General features: G+C 39.0%; 1 pseudogene; it reads right to left on the bottom strand.

Moving 5' to 3' along the window:
- Positions 1 to 25,829, bottom strand: LOC117079618 (annotated as a pseudogene).

Here is a 25,829-nt window from a genome sequence, read left to right as displayed (position 1 = left end):
CTATTTTAGGACCTGGAGCTTTTTGACTCCTCTGAGATTTGGAGCAGGTGCTGCCTTCTGGCCTGTGGCTTTCTGGGGAGGAACCTTCTGGACTGGAGCCTTCTTACCTGCAGCGGTCATCTTTTTCACTGGAACTTCAGCAGCAGCTGCAGCAGCAGCTGTACCCCTTAGCAGCAGGTGTTTTTTTTAGGAGAAGCTTTCAGGAGAGCTGCCTTTTGAAGCTTCTTGACTTTACTCTTGATGATTCTGTTCCTCCTTTTCTTTGCCTTTATAACTTAAAAATGATCGAAGTCTGTCATCTTGGCTTTCTGGAGAAGCTTTCAGGAGAGGTGCCTTTCGAAGCTTTTCTTTTTTTTTTTTTTTTTTGAGATGGAGTTGTGCTCTGTTGCCCAGGCTGGAGTGCAATGGTACAATCTCAGCTGACTGCAACTTCCACCTCCCAGATTCAAGCACTTCTCTGCCTCAGCTTCCCGAGTAGCTGGGACTACAGGCACCCACTGCTACGCCTGGCTAATTTTTGTATTTTTGGTAGACACGGGGTTTCTCCATCATGGCCAGGCTGGTCTCGAACTCCTGACCTCGTGATCCACACACCTCGGCCTCCCAAAGTGCTGGGATGACAGGCGTGAGCCACTGTGCCCAGTCTTGAAGCTTCTTAACCTCATGCTTGATGATTCTGTTCCTCATGTTCTTTGCCTTCAGAACTTTAAAATAATTGAACTCTTGTCATTTTGCTTTTCTTTTCTCTGGCTTTCATCTCCTTGGCCCATCGTGTGACTGACTACACATTCTGTATCGATGTGTAGCTTCTGCCAGGCCTGTTGGACGTACCTCTGGTGGGCAGGGTGTGGAAACTTGAGGAGGACATCAGTGAGCTGCCTCTGCTTGAAAGGCGTGGCCTGTCTCCTCCTCTGAGTTCACGGTCCATCAACCAAAGCCCTGTTCTCATCAAAAACATCTACATTCACAACCAGTTTTCCAGCATGAGGTCCAAATCTGCTGCTTAATTCTTTTAGAAACTTTTATTTTGAACTCATTTTAGACTTGCAAAAAAGTTGTTTTTACAACTTTGTAACATTAGATTTCCTTAATGTTAACATTTCACATAACTCGAACGCAATTATTCAAATCAGAAAATTAGCTTTGGTACAATACTATTCACTATAGATTTCATTTGAATTTCACCAGTTTTTAAATTAATATCCCTTTGTTTTCTGCATCAAGATCCTATCAAGGATTTTTTATTGTGTTTACTCCTCATTTCTCCATAGTCTTCCCCAGTCTCCGGCAGTTTCTCATGACCTTGACACTTTGGAAGGGCAGTGATCAGTTATTTTATAGAATATTCTCTAGTTTGGATTTATCCCTGCTGTATTTAACTACAGATGCATGTTCTGGGTCCTGCCTTCTTCCCTTATCAAGCAACAGAAGGCCACTGTCTTCCAACACTCTTACCTTCTGTGCAGAAGTCTGAGGCCAGCCCGCTATTTTGTTATCTTTAATGAGGTTCTTCCTAGATCGGCATGCAGAGAAGCCTAGGATGCATATGGCCTTCGTTTTCCTTTTCCTGGTATGACCCAGAGTAGCAGCTGTAGGGCCACCCCATGGAGTGGCTGTAGCAATGCAGGGTTTGCCTATTCCTTCTTCAGCCCTGCCTCCCTCACAGTGGGTGCCGAAGGACCTTATAGGAGATTGTACAGCAGGAACCCCCTACAATTGCAGTTACATAGCAGGGATCCTGTGTTTATTTCTCAGGTGCCACCTACTCTAGAGATGCTGGTGCTTTGCCAGGTTGGCTTTGGATGTGCTGGGCACCTCTTCATTCAGCATCTGACTTGGTGCTCAAGTTTTACTGTACTTGGCAACCATCTCCATATGCACTTGTGTCTTTGTGACAGATATTTACTTATTTCATCAACGTTACATTCACGATTTTGTTTCTCCTCCTCTTTGAAGTCTTCTGGTGTTTTAAGAGAGAAGAGGACGTTAAAATCTTATCCTTTTATTTTCAGTGTGGAAGTTGCCATTGCAGGCCTGTTAATGGGTAGGTCAGCCCTGAGGTCCTCTAAGGTGGGTGTCTTATGTCAGAGATGGAAGCAAGCTGAGGCAAAGGCCCTGTAGAGAACGTGGCTTGTTCAGAGCCCCTCATCACATACTACTTTTGCCTTGATGAGGACCTCCAGAGCCTACTCATGGAAACTGCTTCGTTAATGACTGACCTCCACCTATCTACAACATGCACTCACTTGCCCTACAAAGAACCCCAAATACAAAAGTGTGGCAGGTGAGCCTCAATATTGATCTGTCTTTCCATCAACAATAACTGCCCTTGGTTTTCTAATTAAGCCATTTAGAGTATGAGTGACTTAGCTGCCTTTCTTCATGAAGTGGAAAATAGATTTGTAAGTCATATTGCCTGAAGGTTTTGTTTTGCATGCCATATGGAATCTTGGTTTCCCACTGTCACTTCCTCAGGAAACATACATTACTGAGGACCCCACTGGGAGTTGAGTGCATTCTTCTACATACACAAAGCTGAAAACGGGGTTAATTTTCAATGAAACTATGCTTTGGTATGTTACTTCTGGCTCATCGGGAGCTAGCTAGGCTTTATGGCCTTGCCTTAGAACGTACCATGTGCCAGGCTATTTCCATGGGGAAGTATACTCCAGCTCTAAATTACTGCCTTAACACACTAACTGGTTAATTGCACAACCTGTTTCTATGCCGGACTCTGCCTACGGGGTAAGACAGTACTAACGTGCTTGCAGAACACTCCAGCTCACCCTCAGCTGGCAATATTAGCTCAGGAAATCTCTTGAGCATAAGCACCACATGTAGCCAAGGAGTGTAGTGGAGGTGACAGAATCTGATGAGCTGGGCATATGTAGATTTTAAGGGGCTTCCTTATTAGTTGATTGTCCAAGCAGAAGATTTGAAAACCATTTCCTTTATTAGTAAAGGACAAAGCATAAGCAATATAAAATTCAAAGGTTTGCTTATTTCTATATCATGAGTGGGAGATGAGTGCTGGGAATATTTGGAGGATGGAGATCTTTGAACTCAGCATTTAACTTCTCTTTCTTTATTATTTCCGTCTGAAAATTGGAGGTTAAAACTAAGTGTTATTTTAAAATTATCTGGAAGGCCTGGAAGATAGGCATGTGAAGCTACATCAATTAGAAACTTGTAAAGTAAGAAAAGATGTTACTTTCCGTACATTCTCTTCATCCTGCAGGCTCTGCTTGTCTGATCTTATTTACACAGGTTTTAACTTCTGGAAATGTTATAATTTTAGTTCATTTAGACCTGTACGTTTTCTACTGTAGGATATTCACCAGCACAATGGTGTCTTGAGCTCTCAATTAAACATACACATTCTGAATTTGCAAACCCCCTGTTTGATGTACTCTCAGAAGATGGAAATGGATCATTAATGATTTATTTTCAGCTTAAAAAGTAGCAGATAGTATGATAATATTTTATTGAATATTTAAACTTAATATAAGTGTGCCGTATCAATTGTGTCCTGAGACCTTATTAAAAGTAAAGCGTTCGTATTTCAAGTGCAAATAAATTTAGAACATACATCGTGTTTAGTGAAAACAATTACATGCACACATTCTCTACTATGCCATCTTGAGGAGAGGGTGGCATTCAACATTCTGCTCCTGAGATGTTTGACTCAGTAAACTGTTGTCCACAGTGTCCCTGTAAAACACAACAATATGCTTCTCATCCGCTGCTCTGATTCAAGTCTTAAGAATAAAACAGAGCGTCAACTACCCAAGTTGCTGTTCCCACAACATAACATACAGATGCTCAGGCTCAGTACAAAGCAGCTGGGAGAGGCCGGTGGGGCTCTGGAGAGCCCAGAGGTCTTAGAGAGGGACCTGCATGGTACCAAGGAGAAGAAACATAAAAGTTCTAGACTCTTCCACTTTTGTTGGGTCAGTATATTTCATTGATTTATTTATTTAATTTATTAATTGAAACAGGGTCGGCCAGGTGCGGTGGCTCAAGCCTGTAATCCCAGCACTTTGGGAGGTCGAGATGGGTGGATCACGAGGTCAGGAGATCCAGACCATCCTGGCTAACATGGTGAAACCTCGTCTCTACTAAAAAATACAAAAAACTAGCCGGGCGAGGTGGCGGGCGCCTGTAGTCCCAGCTACTCGGGAGGCTGAGGCAGGAGAATGGCATAAACCCGGGAGGCGGAGCTTGCAGTGAGCTGAGATTGGCCACTGCATTCCAGCCCAGGCGACAGAGCGAGACTCCGTCTCAAAAAAAAAAAAAAAAAAGAAATAGAGTCTCACTCTACTGCCCAGGCTGGAGTTCAGTGGCAAGATCTCAGCTCACTGCAACCTCTGTCTCCCAGGCACAAGTGATCCCCCAACCTCAGTCTTCCAAGTAGCTGGGACCACCGGTATATGCAACCACACGTGGCTAATTTTTTTTTTGGTAGAGATGGTGTTTGACTATGTTGCCAGGCTGGTCTCAAACTCCTGAGCTCAAGCAACCCACTCGCCTTGACCTCCCAAAATGTTGGGATTACAGATGTGAGCCACCATACCCAGCCACAACTTTTTAACATGTTTTATATATTTAGGATTCCATATTGTGTGTGTATGTGTGTCTGTGTGTGTGCGTGTGTGTATGTGAAAGCAGGATTTTGCTGCAAAAAAGGTTTAAATGGAAAACACTCAACCTAGATCATGTGAGCTGTTGTACCTGAGTCATCATCTGATGACTGATGGCTGAGCAGAGGATTGGCCAAGCAGGCTGCTGTCCCAAGTCCTAGATGACCAGGGACCAAGGACACGGTACTTAGTGTCAGGGAGCTGGGATGAAGGTAGGGTGGGCTGGGATGGCGTGTGAGCTCACAAGAAGGAGCTCAAGGAAATTCTAAAGATAGCAGCCGGGAGTAAAGCTGAAAGCTAAATTGAATGAGACAAGTCAGTGAAATTTTCAGTCTGAAGAGATGGGTCAGTGTAAAAATAAGTCAACAGGATGAAAATAAACACCAGACCAAATTGGTTCAGAACAGAGGCCAGAGGATGAATGTGGATCCACATCACAATGAGACAGTCTGTAGCCACAAGCAGGGCAAGCGTATCCATCAGGCACACCAGGTGCAGGGACAGGCAACCAATATACTTTAGGAGCCTGTAGATATGTTTTAATTTGTTTTTAATTGGAAGAAGAGAAAGAATATAATCCAGTCTGGAATATTATCTTTTTACCAATGCAATCATAAAATTTAATTCTTAATGTTTTGAAGAAGGAAGGTGTCCATAAAGGTAAAATGTCCAAGTTTCCAAAAGTCATGTAGCCTCAACCACAGGAACTTTTAGTAGAATCTCTAAGGACTTGTCCATAACTTGGGAGGCAGCAAGTAAGGACATCCAGGTAGCCAGATAGCAGGAGAGAAACCAGGAAGATAGTTAATTAGGGCCCTGGGCAAACAGGACAAAAGGTTGTGCAGGTGAGGACTTCTCACCTTAGCTGGATGGAGAAAGGTTCAGGATGCGGAGAAGGTGGAGAGAGCCTCATCAATTAAACTATGCAGTGCAATAGGCAGAAGAATGTGGCATGTCTTGAGACAGCCAATCATCACCTGCTTAACTACTAAGAGGGACACAGTGTGAGGGACACAGCGTGAAGGACCTCACTTAGAAGAAAATGCCCCTGACAGTGTGAACAACTCTCCTGATTAGCTTGACACTCTGCAGTTTCCTGGGGTTCAGGACTTTAGTTCTCAAACTAGGACAGTCTCATCCTACATAACATCCTAGAACACTCTACTAGCCTGACATTAGACTACCTGCAAAATCTTCCTAGGAAGTCTCAGGTCATTTTTCTAAACCAGTGATTATCAAATTTGAGTGCAACATAATTACCTGGTAGATTTGTTTAAAGAGAACAGTGGGCTTGCCCCCAGAGTTTGGGATTCAATAATCCTGAGGTAGAACCTAAGAATTTGCATTTCTAACAAGTTCCCAAATGATGCTGATGCTGCTAATTCCAAGACCACACTTTCAGAACCTCTGGTGTAAACTGTGTAAGTTTCCCCCGCAGACTCAGTAGAGTGAAGGCTGGAGCCGTGTCTCTCTTGCTCACTGCATCCTTAGAGCACAGCATGGTGCCTGATAATTATTAAAGAACCCAGACCTGAATGCCCAGAAGGAACCCAATCATTCAGACTTTTAATTAGAGAGGTCACTTATCGTGTCTTTAGAAAAAAAGTGTTGCTTTTGTTGCTGCTTTTTTGTTAAACAATTTCAGATACTTCATGTCTGAACGTTGAGGTTTTTCCCTGGGAGCTACGTCTGCTCAAGTATTTGCTTTGGAATTTGAACCAGACTTCAGGGGAGCACTGGGTCTGCTTTTTCAGTTCATTTTCATTGCAGTAAGAATATTGTGAAAAGGAATCATAGTAGGCATGGGTTACATTGTTGGTCATCTAAAAATAAATGTGGTCTTAAACTGACTAAGCCAGATTTTGAGGAAATGTGCTGTCAGGTCATTTTGATTGCCTTGTTCTGTCCATAAGTTTTGATAATATCCTGGAGAAAATATATATTCCCACCTTGAGGCATCTTGAGCACAATAGAAGCCTTGTCCTGTACTTTGAAATGTTGGAGGCATAGTTTCTCTTTGGGCAGTCAGGGTGTGAGGGCCTAGACTTTGAGATGTGGAGACACCTATGATTTCTAATGGTGAGTTTATCTCTTTCCCAAACACTAAGGCTTTTGGCATCTAAGCAGAGATTCTGATTTGGAGCTTGAGCTTTAGGAGAAGCTATTTCTAATAGTGTTTTATTAATCAATTAATTGATTTATTGAGCTTCTACCATGTGTCATCTAGTGTTCTAGATGGTAGGACTCTAGCAGTGAACAAGAAAAGATACATTTCTAGCCCTATTCTAGTGGTAAAGAGATAAAATATACATGAGAATGTAATAACATGAAATAGTGATAAGTGTTAGAGGAAAATAAAGCAGGAGAAGGAAGAGGATGGGTCACTGTTACAGGATATTCCTCCTTGAGGAGATGACATTTGAACACAGACCTGGATGTAGTGAGTGAGAAAGTGGACCCTGCAAATTCCTAGGGCCAGGGAGTTGCAGTCCAAAGAACCAGTGAATTCACAGACTCTTGGGCAGAATTGGGTCTATGAGCTTAGCTCTAAAATGCCCTGCATGGAGGTCAGAGTTGAAGAGAGGTAGAGGGAAAGTGGGAAAAGGTTAAGAGAAGTAGCCAGGAGCCAGGTCATGTCAGGACTGAGAGGTCATAGTAAGGACTTTGGATTTCCTTGAAAGTGGGATGGGTGGCTGTGTGTTGTGGCTTACGTCTGTAATCCCAGCCCTTTGGGAGGCCGAGGTGGGCAGATCACAAGGTCAGGAGTTCAAGACCAGCCTGCCCAAGATGGTGAAACTCCATCTCTACTAAAATACAAAAAAATTAGCTGGGCATGGTGGCGAGCGCCAGTAATCCCAGCTACTCAGGAGGCTGAGGCAGAGAATTGCTTGAACCCAGGAGGTGGAGGTTGCAGTGAGCTGAGATCATGCCACTGCACTCCAGCCTGGGCAACAGAGCCACAGCAAGACTCCGTCTCAAAAAAAAAAAAAAAAGGAAAGTGGGATGGGAAGCCACGTGCCCACATAAGTGGAACAGATTGTGTATTATGCAATCATGTCAACAATTTAAATTCTGAGCTATGGCATTGCAGGAACTTAAGAAATGAATAGGGTGTTATTCCAGCCCCCATGGAGTCTATAATCCAGGAATGTGGAATTCAGGAAAAATTAAACAGATTATACCTTCTGTCACTTTAAGTGACGTATTTTATGGTCCTGGGTTATCAAGAGTAAGAAAAATTGCTATGGCAATTTGTGTAAAACAAAAAATTACAATTATCAGATAAAGTAATACTTAATTTTATTAATTTGATTCTAAATCATGGGTTAATTCCATCACAAATAGTCAGTATTGCAAACTGGTAAGGGTAAATGCAGAGTACTTTTGCCATTTTTCCTCATTTTCTCTTGGGTGACAGGCATTGCTGGTCAATTACACCACCCTTCTCCTCTTATGGTCATTTTCAGAGTCCTCTTCAACCCAGGAATCTAAGCAGCATCTAGCCATCAGCTAGAGTTCAGTGCATGGGCACATTTATAGACGTATTTACTATCTGGGGAAGTAACTGGAGACGGGGGCTAAATTGACCACTTTCAAGCAATTGTTATGCCACTGCATCTATGAATCTGTTATTTCAACAGAAATCAATCAATTCAGTGAAAATGTGCAGCCAATTGTTTGGTGTTGGATGTAGAAAAGTAGTTCATTTTCTTTTGCCCCTCTGTACATAAAAAGAGAAGTAGATGAAATTTGAAGAAAAGAAGGCAGAAGAAACTTTTTGAGAGGCAATTCTAGCATTCCAGAAGTTGGCTTTAAAAGCTCACTAATATTCCAAGTAGAATATTCCAAGCTGAACACAAAATGTGATTATATAACCTTCAGTGATGAAAGCATGGTCTCTTCTAGAAATTAGATTTGTTGTTGTTTTTATTGTTCAGTGTTTTATCTTGAGCTATGACAATATATACACTACATAAATTAATATATTTAATATATTCACTCCTTCATAATCAGGATAAACATATTCAGCTGCATAGATGACTAATTTATTCATCATTGCTCAAAATAGACTTTCAGGTCATTAGGTGTCATACAGCTAAGAAGAAAGGGAAATTAATTGGAGAAAGCACTATTTAAAGGAAATCCTGCAGAGCCTGAGGCAGGTGCTCAGTAATTGGAGAGATGGTAAGGATTAACCCATCATTATCTGCCTTTATTTTTCAGTAATAAAGGCCTTCATTTCTCAATCAATAGTAGTGCTCAAATTTTTAATTAGTTTTGGAGTTGAATTTATAAAGACAATATTTCCTTAAAGCTTGGTAGCTTAAACTATTACTTTACAATCTATTACTTGAAGGCGCATTAAGCTCTTCAAGTATTTTACCATCTACCACTAATAACCAAAAGCTTGTCCTTGAAAGTATCTATTTGAATATAAAACTATATTTAATGCAAATGATAAACCACACAGATGTACTCTGTATCCTGGGGAGTCTGTAAGAGTCTTACAGAACGTTTCCACCATAAGGACCTTATCTTATCTTTTGTCTTATGCCCAGATTTTGTTTGTGTAGCTGACCTGTCGGATGCAGTGACAGGTGGGGAGTTAAATAAAATCAATGTCCTGAAGTGTTGTGTTCTAAATTTCTCTTGGAAGTATCAGAAAATTGCTCCCTTCCAGAGCCTACCCTATCCAATTATTGTTCTAAAAAGGAATTTTTAGCATAAAATATTAGAATTATAATCTGCATGATGAGTTTTTGATTCCTGTTTCATTTTCTAACTTGTAAGTAGGAACACCAAAGTGGCAAAGTGTGCCAGCTGATTATTTCCTGCTTCCTTTCTCTTTTAAAGATAAAGCCAATGGGGTGTGTGTGTGTGTGTGTGTGATTATAGGAAGAAGGTACTAACCTAAGCAACTTTAGAAATAAGTGGAGTCTGTAAGACTCAAGGTCGAAGAAACAATTTGTAAGTCTTGTGATCTAGTTGATATAGGTGTTTCCCACTGGATAATGGATTAATAATTCTGATACTACCACACGTGTACTGGAATTGGACAGTTAAGTAAACAGGTGACAGGTGGTGGGCGCCAACTTCTTTTTCACTGTTGGAGTGGACGGTTACTAGATATAGGTGGAGGAGGCTGCAATGATCTGTGGTATGATGGATAAGAGTTGGGGACATGAGTATGAAGTCATATTTGGCTTAATATAGGTACAGATGGTTATATATAGAAATGCCTACAGATGTGTGTATATGCACAGATTACTATGCACGAATATATTTCCTTGCCCTGTCAGCTGAGAAGCAGTGACACCCCAGAAGCAAGAAGCACACATAGAGCTCAGATCTTTGTTTCTAATACCATTCACGAGCGAAAGGACTCTGCAGAAATGGCAGACGCAAAGATTCGGGAAGGAAATAAGCAAGATGATTCTGCAGCATCTTGTAGTGCCATAAAGTAAGAAATTGCTAAAATAAAATAAAAGAAAAACCATTCTTTACACACACACAATAATGGGAATATGTCAAAAGAACACAAAGCCAATTGGAAGAGCTTCCACTGGTCAAAGATGGAAGACTTTGAACAACAACAACAACAACAACAAAAATAAGTAAAGTTATATTGGATTATAACCCAAAGTAGAAAATAAATGTCCATGAGTCCATATTGATGTAAATAAAACAAATGAATGGAATATATTAATCTCCTGTACAGAAGAATTCAAAAGAATTACCGTATATACCTTGCACTCAGGAAGGTAGAGCATGACTCCCTATTCTTAAAATGTGGGCTGCTATGGAAAGGGGAAAAAGCTAGGGTAACTACAATGAGAAACCTGAGAAACCTATCTTATCCATGTATTCAAAGTCAGCATCACCAATGATGAACCATGTTGATAGGTATGTACCCGGGATATAGTATTATAAAAATGGCACTTTAATCTCTGTGATCTTCCTCTCCAAAATACATAATCCCAGTCTGATAAAACAAACAAACAAACAAACAAACATCAGCTGAATCCCAGCTGAGAAACAGTCTACAAAATGCCTGACTAGTACGCCTCAAAACTTCAAGGTCATCAAAACCAAGACAAGTCTGAGAAACTGTCACAGCCAAGAGGAGCCTAAAGAGGCATGACAGCTAAATGTAATTTGGTGTCCTGGAGGGGATCCTGGGAGTGAAAGAGTACATTAGGCAAAAGCTAAGGAAGTCTGAGTAAAGTCTGAATTTTAGTTGATAGTAATGTATCAAAAATGTACCATACTACTGTGTTGATAGTAGAGATAACTGGGTGGGGTATAAGGGAACTCTGTGATACCTCTGCAATTTTTCTGTAAATTTAAAACTGTACTAACATAAAAAAATTAAAAATGAATACAATTAAAACTTGCACATCTAATTCAAATGCTTTATTAAATGTGAATGGATATTCTTCTGTTTTCATGTGCTTTGTCCTATGCAATTGGTAAAGTACAAGAAATTGAAAGACAATAGAACCCTTAATTACTTACTGAAAGTTATGTCTGGCTGCCTTGTCTATGTCCTCTGTAAAGCAATTAAGAACATTTTAAATTAAAGGTTAGCTCCGAAAGGAACATTGTACATGAAAATAGGGACAAATATTTTCTCCCTTGTTTCCCCACTCCTGCTGTAAAACAATATAGTCACCTAATAAAAAATATTTTTATCTACTATAATCCCAAATGAATATTCTTTAAGTATCTTGTAAATCAATGCAGGCTATGTTTGGGTTATCCTCCTATAGCTGTGGGATTTAAACTGGCAAACTGCATCCTTATGAATGCTAGAAAGAAAATGTTCAAAATACTTAATAACCCTTTATAAAACTGTAGACAAAAATGGTCTTTCTCATTTAATTATAAAAAGAACAGAAATATTCAACATACATGTAAATATAGTCAGAAGTTTCATTGGCTTTTGCTAGATAGTGTAACATACACAAAATTTCTTTAAATGTAAGGTTGATGATTTCATTATCAAACATATAAGCCAGAGTTCGATATTCTTTTTTTCCAATGCCTATTATTTTGGAATATTTTGAAAAGTGATGTTCTTTGTGTCCAGAAACATAAAGGGTTGTAATTTAAGGCACTGTATGCAGTTTGACAAATAGATTTTGACAATGGTACTCCATCACTATTTTACTGAGAATGAAAAATGAACATCAGACCATTTTATTTATTCTCTCTAGAGCCTAGTAACCTATTGCTTTGCTCCAAGGGAAGTCCTAGCTCTTCTAAAGAATATGGTCTTTTTTAACCTCTCAGGGAAACTTTAGTGCCATCTGTCTACTTTTTATTTATGCTTTAATAAAAGCCTTCTAGTCAATCTAAGGCTGGTGGTACTTAGCTAGGGCAAAGCTCAGTGAATAATGGTCCCTTTCAGGACACCCCATTTTGATTTCAACCGAATGGATAATGATGTCTGACATGTGCCCTGCCAGGAGGAATGAAGGTTATGCTCAAGCATCAGCCTGTCCACGGCCTTCCCGTCAGGGTACAGCTACATCCTCCATCACCTTTGTGGCTCGAAGGAGCGTGGGCCCGGGTCCCGGCTACAAAATGACTCTATAACTGACTGTTCACTCGCTGCATCATTTGCATAAATCCCTCCACTGATTCTCTCCACTAATTTTCTTACCTAAAAAAAGAGCAACCCCCGACCTCCCAAGAAAATTGGTTTCCTTCTTTCTCAGATTCTAATGGCCTCGTGGTACAAATCCAGGTTTAGGAATCACAAATTGTATGCCATTCTTCCTTGTGATGCATTTGGGAAGGAGTTGTGAATACAACTGATGGGAGCGCAGTGATGTGTGCAACTGACAGACAGGCAAGTGCGAATCTCATTAGTGTTAAATTGTTACGTAAAATCATGATCAAAAATGACATGCTTGCTTTTCCTGGCTTGCCAAAAAAAAAAAAAAAAATCTAACACAAAAGTCTTAACCTTAAACCTTGAGAGGTACTTAACGCAGTTTTGAAAAGACATTGCTTGTAAGTGAAGGATGGAGATTGAACGCTTATTACTGATTATTTCTGATGATACTCCCAGGTATGTTTGAAAGGTTACCTACTGGTGCTATATTCATAGCCACAATTTCCTAGGCAATCAAGTTGATGATGATTTTACAGAATCTTAGATTCTGTATCTTAGTGAGGAACACAAGACAGATCTGAAAGATGCATCCTATCAATTTACAATTTTTCTTAGAGACTAATTTTAGCTATGTTATATTTATCTACAGTGATGCTCCGCATAATGACGTGTTGGTCAATGATGGAACACATATGTGTAGGTGGTCCCATGAGATTATAATGGAGGTGAAAAATTTCTATCACCTAATGAGGTCATAGCCAGTGTAACATCTAGTGCAATGCACTACTCATGTGTTTGTGGTGATGCTGGTGTAAACAAACCCACATATATAAAAGTACAGTGCACTGTTACAGACAGTACATGATACCTGATAATGATAATAAATAAATATATTACTGGTTTATATATTTACCATAGTATACTTTTTGTCATTATTTTAGAGCGTGATCCTTTTACTTGTATGAAAAAAGTTAACTGTGAAACAGCCTCAGGCAGATCCTCCAGGAGGTATCCAGAGGAAGGCATTGCTATGACAGAGATGACAGTTCCATGCACGTTATTGTCCCTGGAGACCTTCCAGTGGGACAGGATGTGGAGGTGGAAGACAGTGATATTGATGATCCCGACCCTGTGTTGGCCTAGGATAATGTATGTGTTTGTGACTTAGTTTTTTAAACAAAAAAAGCCAATAGAATAAGGATATTAAAAAAGAAAATATTTTTGTGCAACTGTACAATATATTTGTGGTTTAAGCTAAGTGTTATTACAAGAGTAAAATGTTAAAGAAAATCAAGAAACTTATAATATAAAAAAATTTTAGTCAGCTAAAGTTAATTTATTATTGAAGAAATAAAATTGTTTTTACAAATTTAGTGTAGCCTAAATGTACAGTGTTTATAATCTACAGTAGTGTACAGTACTGTCCTAGACCTTCACATTCACTCACCATTCACACACTGACTTACCTAGAGCAGCGTTCAGTCCTGGAAGCTTGATTCATGATAAGTGCCCCCTTATATGGATGTGCCATTTTTATCTTGTATATATATACATAAATATATACACACACACACATAGATATATATATTTTTTTAAGGGTCTCAATATGTTAGCCAAGCTGGTCTCAACATCCTAGCCTCAAGCAATCCTCTAGCCTCGGCCTCTAAAAGCAGTGGAATTACAGGCATGGGACACCATGCCTTGCCTTTACCTTTCCTATATTTAGATATGTTTGGACACAAAAATGCCCCTGTGTTACAATGGCCTACTGTATTCAGTACAGTAACATGCTGTGCAGGTTTGTAGCATGGGGTAATAGATTATACCATAGCTATAGGCTATAGGGCTAGGTGTATAGTATGGCTTTGCCATTTGGGTTTGTGTAAGTGCATTCTACGACGTTTGCATAGTAACCACAAAATCACTAAATGATGCATTTCTGAGACTATATCCCCACCACTGAGAGATGTATGACTTTGTGTGTGTGTGTGTGTACATGTATATATCTCACTTGTTAGGAATAAAAATGTTACAAATTTAGATGCTGTAGATAACAGTATATCTGATACTGTATGTTACTACAGATGCTGTGGAGATTAGAAAGATAAGAATGTCATGACCAACTTTTTATACCACTAAATATGAAAATAGGTGTAATATACAACTTCCTAGATAGGTATGTTACCAAATCTGACTAATGTATGAATGTAATTTACCACATTAAGAAACAAAGAAAGCAAAGTTATATGATCATCTTACAAGCTTCAGAAAAATCACTGGTCACATTCAACAATCATTCAGTACACAAACTTATAGCAAATTAGAAATGGAAAAGAACTTTCAAAACCCGATGAAGAACATCTACAGAAACTTACAGCAATATCATACTCACTGATAAGATTTTAAAATGAGGAACAGAGCGGGCGGAGCAAGATGGCCGAATAGGAACAGCTCCAGTCTACAACTCCCAGCGTGAGCGACACAGAAGACCTGTGATTTCTGCATTTTCAATTGAGACTCCACCTCTGGGGACACGGCACAGCTAAACAACAGCAACAAAAAAGCAGCAGAATCTCTGCAGATGCAAACGACTCTGTCTGACAGCTTTGGAGAGAGCAGTGGATCTCCCAACACGGAGGTTGAGATCTGAGAAGGGACATACTGCCTGCTCAAGTGGGTCCCTGACCTCTGAGTAGCCTAACTGGGAGACATCCCCCACTAGGGGCAGTCTGACACCTCACACCTCACAGGGTGGAGTACACTCCTGAAAGGAAGCTTCCAAAGTAAGAATCAGACAGGTACACTCGCTGTTGAGCAATATTCTATCTTCTGCAACCTCTGCTGCTGATACCCAGGCAAACAGGGTCTGGAGTGGACCTCAAGCAATCTCCAACAGACCTACAGCTGAGGGTCCTGACTGTGAGAAGGAAAACTATCAAACAGGAAGGACACCTATACCAAAACCCCATCAGTACGTCACCATCATCAAAGACCAGAGGCAGATAAAACCACAAAGATGGGGAAAAAGCAAGGCAGAAAAGCTGGAAATTCAAAAAATGAGAGCGCATCTCCCCCTGCAAAGGAGCGCAGCCCATCACCAGCAACGGATCAAAGCAGGTCAGAGAATGACTTTGACGAGATGAGAGAAGAAGGCTTCAGTCCATCAAACTTCTCAGAGCTAAAGGAGGAATTACGTACCCAGCACAAAGAAACTAAAAATCTTGAAAAAAGAGTGGAAGAATTGACAGCTAGACTAATTAATGCAGAGAAGGTCATAAACAAAATGACAGAGATGAAAACCGTGACACAAGAAATACGTGACAAATGCACAAGCTTCAGTAACCGACTCGATCAACTGGAAGAAAGAGTATCAGCAATTGAGGATCAAATGAATGAAATGAAGCGAGAAGAGAAACCAAAAGAAAAAAGAAGAAAAAGAAATGAACAAAGCCTGCAAGAAGTATGGGATTATGTAAAAAAGACCAAATCTACGTCTGATTGGGGTGCCTGAAAGTGAGGGGGAAAATGGAACCAAGTTGGAAAACACTCTTTAGGATATCATCCAGGAGAACTTCTCCAACCTAGTAGGGCAGGCCAACATTCAAATTCAGGAAATACAGAGAACGCCACAAAGATACTCCTCCAGAAGAGCAACTCCAAGACACATAATTGCCAGATTCACCAAAGTTGAAATGAAGGAAAAAATCTTAAGGGCAGCCAGAGAGAAAGGTCGGGTTACCCACAAAGGGAAGCCCATCAGACTAACAGCAGACCTCTCGGCAGAAACTCTACAAGCCAGAAGAGAGTGGGGGCCAATATTCAACATTCTTAAAGAAAAGAATTTTCAACCCAGAATTTCATATCCAGCCAAACTAAGTTTCATCAGTGAAGGAGAAATAAAATCCTTTAGAGATAAGCAAATGCTGAGAGATTTTGTCACCACCAGGCCTGCCTTACAAGAGACCCTGAAGGAAGCCCTAAACATGGAAAGGAATAACCGGTACCAGCCATTGCAAAAACATGCAAAATGTAAAGACCATCGAGGCTAGGAAGAAACTGCATCAACTAATGAGCAAAATAACCAGTTAATATCATAATGGCAGGATCAAGTTCACACAGAACAAAATAACCTTAAATGTAAATGGACTAAATGCTCCAATTAAAAGACACAGACTGGCAAACTGGATAAAGAGTCAAGACCCATCAGTCTGCTGTATTCAGGAGACCCATCTCACACGCAGAGACATACATAGGCTCAAAATAAAGAGATGGAAGAAGATCTACCAAGCAAATGGAGAACAAAAAAAAGCAGGGGTTGCAATCCTAGTCTGTGATAAAACAGACTTTAAACCATCAAAGATCAAAAGAGACAAAGAAGGCCATTACATAATGGTAAAGGGATCATTCAACAGGAAGAGCTAACTATCCTAAATATATATGCACCCAATACAGGAGCACCCAGATTCATAAAGCAAGTCCTTACAGACTTACAAAGAGACTTAGACTCCCATACAATAATAATGGGAGACTTCAACACCCCACTGTCAACATTAGACAGATCAACGAGACAGAAAGTTAACAAGGGTATCCAGGAATTGAACTCATCTCTGCACCAAGCGGACCTAATAGACATCTATAGAACTCTCCACCCCAAATCAACAGAATATACATTCTTCTCAGCACCACATCACACTTATTCCAAAATTGACCACATAATTGGAAGTAAAGCACTTCTCAGCAAATGTACAAGAACAGAAATTATAACAAACAGTCTCTCAGACCACAGTGCAATCAAACTAGAACTCAGGACTAAGAAACTCAATCAAAACCACTCAACTACATGGAAACTGAACAACCTGCTCCTGAATGACTACTGGGTACATAACGAAATGAAGGCAGAAATAAAGATGTTCTTTGAAACCAATGAGAACAAAGATACAACATACCAGAATCTCTGGGACACATTTAAAGCAGTATGTAGAGGGAAATTTATAGCACTAAATGCCCACAAGAGAAAGCTGGAAAGATCTAAAATTGACACTCTAACATCACAATTAAAAGAACTAGAGAGGCAAGAGCAAACACATTCAAAAGCTAGCAGAAGGCAAGAAATAACTAAGATCGGAGCAGAACTGAAGGAGATGGAGACACAAAAAACCCTCAAAAAATCAAGGAATCCAGGAGTTGGTTTTTTGAAAAGATCAACAAAATTGACAGACTGCTAGCAAGACTAATAAGGAAGAAAAGGGAGAGGAATCAAATAGACGCAATAAAAAATGATAAAGGGGATATCACCACCGACCCCACAGAAATACAAACTACCATCAGAGAATACTATAAACACCTCTACGCAAATCAACTAGAAAATCTAGAAGAAATGGATAATTTCTGGACACTTACACTCTCCCAAGACTAAACCAGGAAGAAGTTGAATCCCTGAATAGACCTATGGCAGGCTCTGAAATTGAGGCAATAATTAATAGCCTACCCACCAAAAAAAGTCCAGGACCAGATGGATTCACAGCTGAATTCTACCAGAGGTACAAGGAGGAGCTGGTACCATTCCTTCTGAAAGTATTCCAATCAATAGAAAAAGAGGGAATCCTCCCTAACTCATTTTATGAGGCCAACATCATCCTGATACCAAAGCCTGGCAGAGACACAACAAAAAAAGAGAATTTTAGACCAATATCCCTGATGAACATCGATGCAAAAATCCTCAATAAAATCTGGCAAACCGGATTCAGCAGCACATCAAAAAGCTTATCCACCATGATCAAGTGGGCTTCATCCCTGGGATGCAAGACTGGTTCAACATTCGCAAATCAATAAACGTAATCCAGCATATAAACAGAACCAAAGACAGGAACCACATGATTATCTCAATAGATGCAGAAAAGGCTTTTGACAAAATTCAACAGACCTTCATGTTAAAACGCTCAATAAATTCGGTATTGATGGAACATACCTCAAAATAATAAGAGCTATTTATGACAAACCCACAATTAATATCATACTGAATGGGCAAAAACTGGAAAAATTCCCTTTGAAAACTGGCACAAGACAGGGATGCCCTCTCTCACCACTCCTATTCAACATAGTGTTGGAAGTTCTGGCTAGGGCAATCAGGCAAGAGAAAGAAATCAAGGGTATTCAGTTAGGAAAAGAAGAAGTCAAATTGTCCCTGTTTGCAGATGACATGATTGTATATTTAGAAAACCCCATTGTCTCAGCCCAAAATCTCCTTAAGCTGATAAGCAACTTCGGCAAACTCTCAGGATACAAAATTAATGTGCAAAAATCACAAGCATTCTTATACACCAGTAACAGTCAAACAGAGAGCCAAATCATGAATGAACTTCCATTCACAATTGCTTCAAAGAGAATAAAATACCTAGGAATCCAACTTACAAGGGATGTAAAGGACCTCTTCAAGGAGAATTACAAACCACTGTTCAGTGAAACAAAAGAGGACACAAACAAATGGAAGAACATACCATGCTCATGGATAGGAAGAATCAATATGGTGAAAATGGCCATACTGCCCAAGGTTATTTATAAATTCAATGCCATCCCCATCAAGCTGCCAATGAGTTTCTTCACAGAATTGGAAAAAACTGCTTTAAAGTTCATATGGAACCAAAAAAGAGCCCGCATTGCCAAGACAATCCTAAGTCAAATGGACAAAGCTGGAGGCATCACGCTACCTGACTTCAAACTATACTACAAGGCTACAGTAACCAAAACAGCATGGTACTGGTACCAAAACAGAGATATAGACCAATGGAACAGAACAGAGTCCTCAGAAATAATACCACACATCTACAGCCATCTGATCTTTGACAAACCTGAGAAAAACAAGAAATGGGGAAAGGATTCCCTATTTAATAAATGGTGCTGGGAAAATTGGCTAGCCATCAGTAGAAAGCTGAAACTAGATCCTTTCCTTACTCCTTATACGAAGATTAATTCAAGATGGATTAGAGACTTAAATGTTAGACCTAATACCATAAAAACCCTAGAAGAAAACCTAGGTAGTACCATTCAGGACATAGGCATGGGCAAGGACTTCATGTCTAAAACACCAAAAGCAATGGCAGCAAAAGCCAAAATTGACAAATGGGATCTCATTAAACTAAAGAGCTTCTGCACAGCAAAAGAAACTACCATCAGAGTGAACAGGCAACCTACAGAATGGGAGAACATTTTTGCAACCTACTCATCTGACAAAGGGCTGATATCCAGAATCTACAAAGAACTCAAACAAATATACAAGAAAAAAACAAACAACCTCATCAAAAAGTGGGCAAAGGATATGAACAGACATTTCTCAAAAGAAGACATTCATATAGCCAACAGACACATGAAAAAATGCTCATCATCACTGGCCATCAGAGAAATGCAAATCAAAACCACAATGAGATACCATCTCACACCAGTTAGAATGGCAATCATTAAAAAGTCAGGAAACAACAGGTGTTGGAGAGGATGTGGAGAAATAGGAACACTTTTACACTGTTGGTGGGATTGTAAACTAGTTCAACCATTATGGAAAACAGTATGGCAATTCCTCAAGGATCTAGAACTAGATGTACCATATGACCCAGCCATCCCACTACTGGGTATATACCCAAAGGATTATAAATTACTCTACTACAAAGACACATGCACACGTATGTTTATTGCGGCACTATTCACAATAGCAAAGACTTGGAATCAACCCAAATGTCCATCTGTGACACACTGGATTAAGAAAATGTGGCACATATACACCATGGAATACTATGCAGCCATCAAAAAGGATGAGTTTGTGTCCTTTGTAGGGACATGGATGCAGCTGGAAACCATCATTCTTGGCAAACTATCACAAGAACAGAAAACCAAACACTGCATGTTCTCACTCATAGGTGGGAACTGAACAATGACATCACTTGGACTCGGAAAGGGGAACATCACACACTGGGGCCTATCATGGGAAGGGGGGAGGGGGGAGGGATTGCATTGGGAGTTATACATGATATAAATGATGAATTGATGGGTGCTGACGAGTTGATGGGTGCAGCACACCAACATGGCACAAGTATACATATGTAACAAACCTGCACATTATGCACATGTACCCTAGAACTTAAAGTATAATAAAAAGTAAATAAAATAAAATAAAATAAAATAAAATAAAATAAAATAAAATAAAATGAGGAACAAGCTGAGGATAGCCACCATCACTATTTCTAATAGACATTATTCTGAAACTTTTATTTTTTCTCACCAGACAAGAAGGAAGAAATAAAGTCGTGAAGTTGAGAAGAAAAGAAACACATTGTCTTTATTTGCAGATGGCATGATTATCTACATAGAAAACCCCAAATCTATAAATAAATGATTAGTATAAGAGTGTTTAACAATGTTCTCAGATGAAAGAGCAATATGCAGAAGTCAGTTGCATTTTAATTTGTCAGCAATAAACACAATTTTTAAAAGCTAACATTTAAAATAGCAACCACAGAAAGTACACATAGGAACACATCTAACAAAAGGTGTGTAAGAAATTAGTTTAGAATATTATATAAAGTCTTGAAAAATACTAAAGAGTTCTTTTATATTATGAAATATGTCAGACAAACAAAAGAGTATATTTAGCATAAATGCCAATATAAAGATTAAAATGGTATACCAACCACCAGCTTGAGAATATCAACAGTCTCTTTGAAGTCTCTCCTTGCCCTGGATTGTCCTAAAGTTTGTATTACTCATTCCTCTGCTTTCCTTTATTCTTTAGTATCTTGCATGTATCTCTCACTATTTATTTGGTTTTGTCTGTTTTGAATTTATCTAAATGGAATCTTATAATCAGTGACCTTCCATGTCCAGGTATTTTGGAAATGCATCCAGAATGATCGCATAGCTCTAGTACATTCACTTTCTCTAGTAGAGGGTATCTTACTCTATGAACCTGTAAACTTATTTCTGTCCAGTCAACTCTGAGTAGATATTTGCGGTGTTGTCAGTGTTTCTTCCATTAGAGACAGCTCTGCTATAAAGTTCATTCTGCATAGATTCCTGGCGAACCTGTGTAAGATTTTCTCTAGAATGCATACCTAGAAAGAGAATCGTTGGGTTGAAGGGTACATAGACAATTTCACTTTACTAGCTAATGTTTTCCAAAGTTTTACCCTTTTGTGGCTCTATCATAGATGTGATTTACCCTTGGAAGTACAAACATTGTCAGACTATTGACTTTTTGCCAATTGGGTTGGTATGTGATAATATCCCATCGTGGCTGTAGTTATAATATTTCCTATTGCTGCTGTAACAAATTACCACAGACTTAGGGGCTTAAAGCAGCACAAATGTATGATCCTGTAGTTTTTGGAGAAATCCAAAATCAGTCTCATAGGGTTAAAGTCAGGCCTTGGCAGCGCTGGTCCTTCTGGAGGCTGAGAGGAGAATCTGTGTCACCTTTTTCAGCTTCTAGGTGCCATCTAGATCCCTTGGCTTGTGACCTTTCCAATGATAATCAGTGGATAATCCAAAGTCATCTTCCTATATCAAGATCCTAACTTAATCACAGTAGTAAAGTTTCTTTTGTCCTGTAAAGGGATATATTCAAGGTTATGGGGATTAGAACAAGGACTTCCTGGGAAAGCCATTACTCTGTCAACTGCAGGAGCTTTAACACACATTCTGTGAAATGCTTTCCCAGTACCTCTGCCTTTAGATTTCCACCTTACTCAGCAAAACACATTTTCTCTGCTAAAAGATATCTTTTTTTGCTGGAAGGGCTCATTATTTTGATTTGGGGCGTATTTTTATTTTTGTATTAAACAGATATTTTGGATTACCTTTTTCTCTACCAGACATTGCTAGGACTTCAGTCCCTATTTTTCTAGGTCTCAATCTAGTGAAGCTACCAGCCAAGCACTGCCTGTAGCATCCACCACCCCATCTCTGACAGAAGCCAGCCAGTATCCCTAAAACCATATCTACCTGGATTTTCTCAGCTATATGTGGATTTACCCCTATGTTCACTTTATCTTTCTTTGGACATTTATGTTTGAACTGAAAAAGAATTGTTGCTCTCTCCCTTAAACTCCTGTCTTTATAAATAACTGAGTATGAATTTATGTTTTGGATGACTTATCTAGAAGACAAAGAGCATTGCTCTTCTCTTTGTGCTGAATTTTATTTTTTTAATCTGTCCAATCATACAGGTTATAAGCACATTGACTAAAAACTGAAAAATAGGACTCATTAAGTTAAGAAGTTCATCAAAAGACACTGTAGGAAGAGAGTAAATAGGCAAGAAAAATTGGGTAAAATGTTTGTAATACCTGTACTTCATTTTCACATTTCACATACAGAAAGAATGCTTATAAGTTAATATAAGGCAGGTATTCCAATGAAGAAGTGACCAAATGACATGAACAGAGACTTTATAAGAAAACATATCCCAATGACCTCTGTGCATATGAAAAGATAGGCACTCAACGTCAGTTGTAATCAGGGAAATGAAAATTAGAAACATGCCCACCTACCAGAAAAATAAGAATCTTAGAAATGGACAACATCAAGCATTGACAAGGATGATGAACTATTGAAATTTCCATTCATTGCTAGTGGGGGTGTAAAGTGGCACAACTATTTTGAAAAACTCTCATTGCCTACTAAAGTGTAACATAAACCTATCCTATGACCCAGCAATTCTAATGAGTTAAATATCAAGTAGAAACGAGTACATTTGTCCACAAAAGAACAACAGAAAGAGTATTTGTGTATTATTTTTGACAGGACCAAATGGAAATGATCCAAATGTCCATCAAAAGTAGAAAGGAGAAATATAATTGTGGTACATTCTTTAAATGGAATGTTATACAACAATGAAAAGAAATGAATTGTAACTACAGAAATAACATGAACAAATTTCATAGACAATGGTAAGTGAAAGAAACTAGACACTAAAAAGTACATGCTGTATCATTTTAATTATGTAAATTTTAAGGTTAGACAAAATTGACTTATGAAGATAGAAGTCAGATAATAGTGGCTAAAAACAGTAATTTTTAAATAGTAAAAAAATAGTTAAAAATAGTTTTTTGGAGGGAAGCTTCAGTGCAGAGACTGTTCCACGTTTTGATTTGTGTGGTACATATGTATGCATGTATGTACATACATATATATGTGCTATCCATGTATACACATGTATATGCCCACATGCATATATACATATATATGTATAGACACAACACACATATGTACTTATGTATACATGCACACATATGTGTATATACACATGCATGCTTACAGATGCATGTATCTGTTCATTGAGCTGGTTACTTAAGATTTGTGCACTTTACTGCAGCTATATATGCCATCCAAAAAGCAACAGTAGGTTCTTAAGGCAGAACTTTTGAGAAGTGGTTTTAAAGATGTTCATAAATTCTTTACTACCCTTCCCTTCAAAAAGTGTATCCCAAATCTCTGCTCCTTGAGTGCAAGCTGCACTTGGAGACTGGCTTTTAATGAATAGAATATGGCAGAAATGAAGTTGTGACCTTTCTGAGACTAGGCCAGAGGGGTACATGCCAGAGCGTTCTCTTTGCTCACTCTCTTGGATCACTTACTCTGGGGGAAGCTAGCTGCTACCTTGTGAGGACACACAGTCAGTGCTTTGGAAAGACCCTGTGGCCAGGGTTGGGTCTTCTGCCAACAGCCTCAGACATAAGCTGAGGCTCCCTGTCAATAGCCTGTGACTGCACCATCTTGGAAGTGGGTCTTCCCACCCCAATCAAGTCTTGGACAGCTGTATCCCTGCCTGACATCCTGACTGCAACCTCATGAGAGACTCCCAGTCAGGCCCACTCAGCTACAACACTCTGAAATTTCTAGCTCCCAGAAATTGTGAAATAATACAATTTTGTTGTATTAAGCTATGTTTTAGGGTAATTCATTATGTCACAGCAGATGACTAGTGCATTTCTCCACTTATGAATCAGAAGATTTGGCCAGGAAACTGTGCTTTAGTTTCCTCTTCTGTACTACAGGAATAGAACTTACCAGAAGTTCATCATGTAAATATGACCCTACTGGAAAAACACTGATAGCATTTTTCATTATTCCATTCACCAAGAATTCCTTATTACTAAGTTTCCTTTGGAAGAAAACATAATTGTTTGCTCAATTTTATATCTGTTTCCATAATTTGTTAAATATGACTATGATTTAATCACCTTTTCATTTCAGATTCTAAGGTCATAACATTTATCTGGAAAACAAATAAACCAAAATCTGGTGTTAAAATCTCAGGCAATAGTGATCTTCAAATGGGAGGAGGGGAGGATTTTATTCAGACCAGAAGTTGTCTATGAAATATTAACTCACTTTTGTTTAAAGATAAAATCTTTATGAATAGAGTTAAAATATATCAATATTGTTCCCTGAAACATTTAACTCTGTTGGTCTTCTGAAGCACATCCACTAAGTTTTGGTGGCCTTTCCTTATTCTACTTTCCCTAGAGATGAATGTTTTACTATACATTGCAAAAAGTAAGTGGAGAGCTACTTTGATAAAGATTTCTTCCAAGAAATTCAGTCATAAATTCTAACAACAGCAAAATGAGACATAAGTCTCTTACATTAGTAGAATTTGTATAAAACATAAATGGGAAAGGCAAGACACGGCTTGATAAAATTAATTTCAGATGATTTAGCCTATTAAATTGAGTAAATCCTCTTACATTAAATAAAGAAAACATGGAAACAGTTCAGAAGAAGAAAACACAATCTCCCCAGAACATGCCAATATAAATGGTGTATTTAAATTATATTTCAATATTTTAATGTTCTTACAGCTAGATTATGTTTGTTAACACTTTGTTCATTAAGTTCTATAGATATGTGAATTTCTTACATCCACCAAAAGCTACATAATATTTTTAAGTTAAAACTTTTTTCATATACTTTTTTAAGTAAAAACAGATTATATTCTTGGAGTATAAAATTGTTGGTCAGGCACAGTGGCTCATGCCTGTAATTCCAGTACTTTGGGATGCTGAGATGATAGGATCACTTAAGGCCAGGAGTTCAAAATCAGCCTGGGCAACATAAGAAGACTCTGTCTGTACCAAAAAAAAAAAAAAAAAAACCTAGGTGTGGTGGCATACATCTGTGGTCTCAGCTACTTGGGAGGCTGAGGTGGGAGGATCACTTGGGCCCAGGAGGTGGAGGCCGCAGTGAACTGTGACTGTGCCACTGTACTCCAGCCTGGGGGGGCAGAGTGAGACCCTGTCTCAAAAAAAAAAACATTGTTAACACTAGATAATCTGAGAATTCTGGCTAATGCAGATGTATTCATTTTTCATTTCCTCTTCTATGTGTGGCTGAACTCAAGTTTGAAATATAAGCCATTAAAAAGCAGGTCAACGTCCATGAGGTATGAGAACAGCTTTGATTACAGTTATTTTTGTGAAAGATGAAGATGATTTATCTTATGCTGATTATAGGTTTACCTTCCTCTCAGCGCGAGCTTTAAAATTATCCCCAACTTTATCAGTTGTGTTAAATGAAATCAT

Source organism: Trachypithecus francoisi, unplaced genomic scaffold, assembly GCF_009764315.1.
Source record: "Trachypithecus francoisi isolate TF-2019V2 unplaced genomic scaffold, Tfra_2.0 Lachesis_group7, whole genome shotgun sequence".
In the NCBI taxonomy this organism is placed as follows: domain Eukaryota; kingdom Metazoa; phylum Chordata; class Mammalia; order Primates; family Cercopithecidae; genus Trachypithecus; species Trachypithecus francoisi.
Note: the sequence above shows the minus strand (reverse complement) of the source record. Positions and strands in the feature narration are given on the sequence as shown.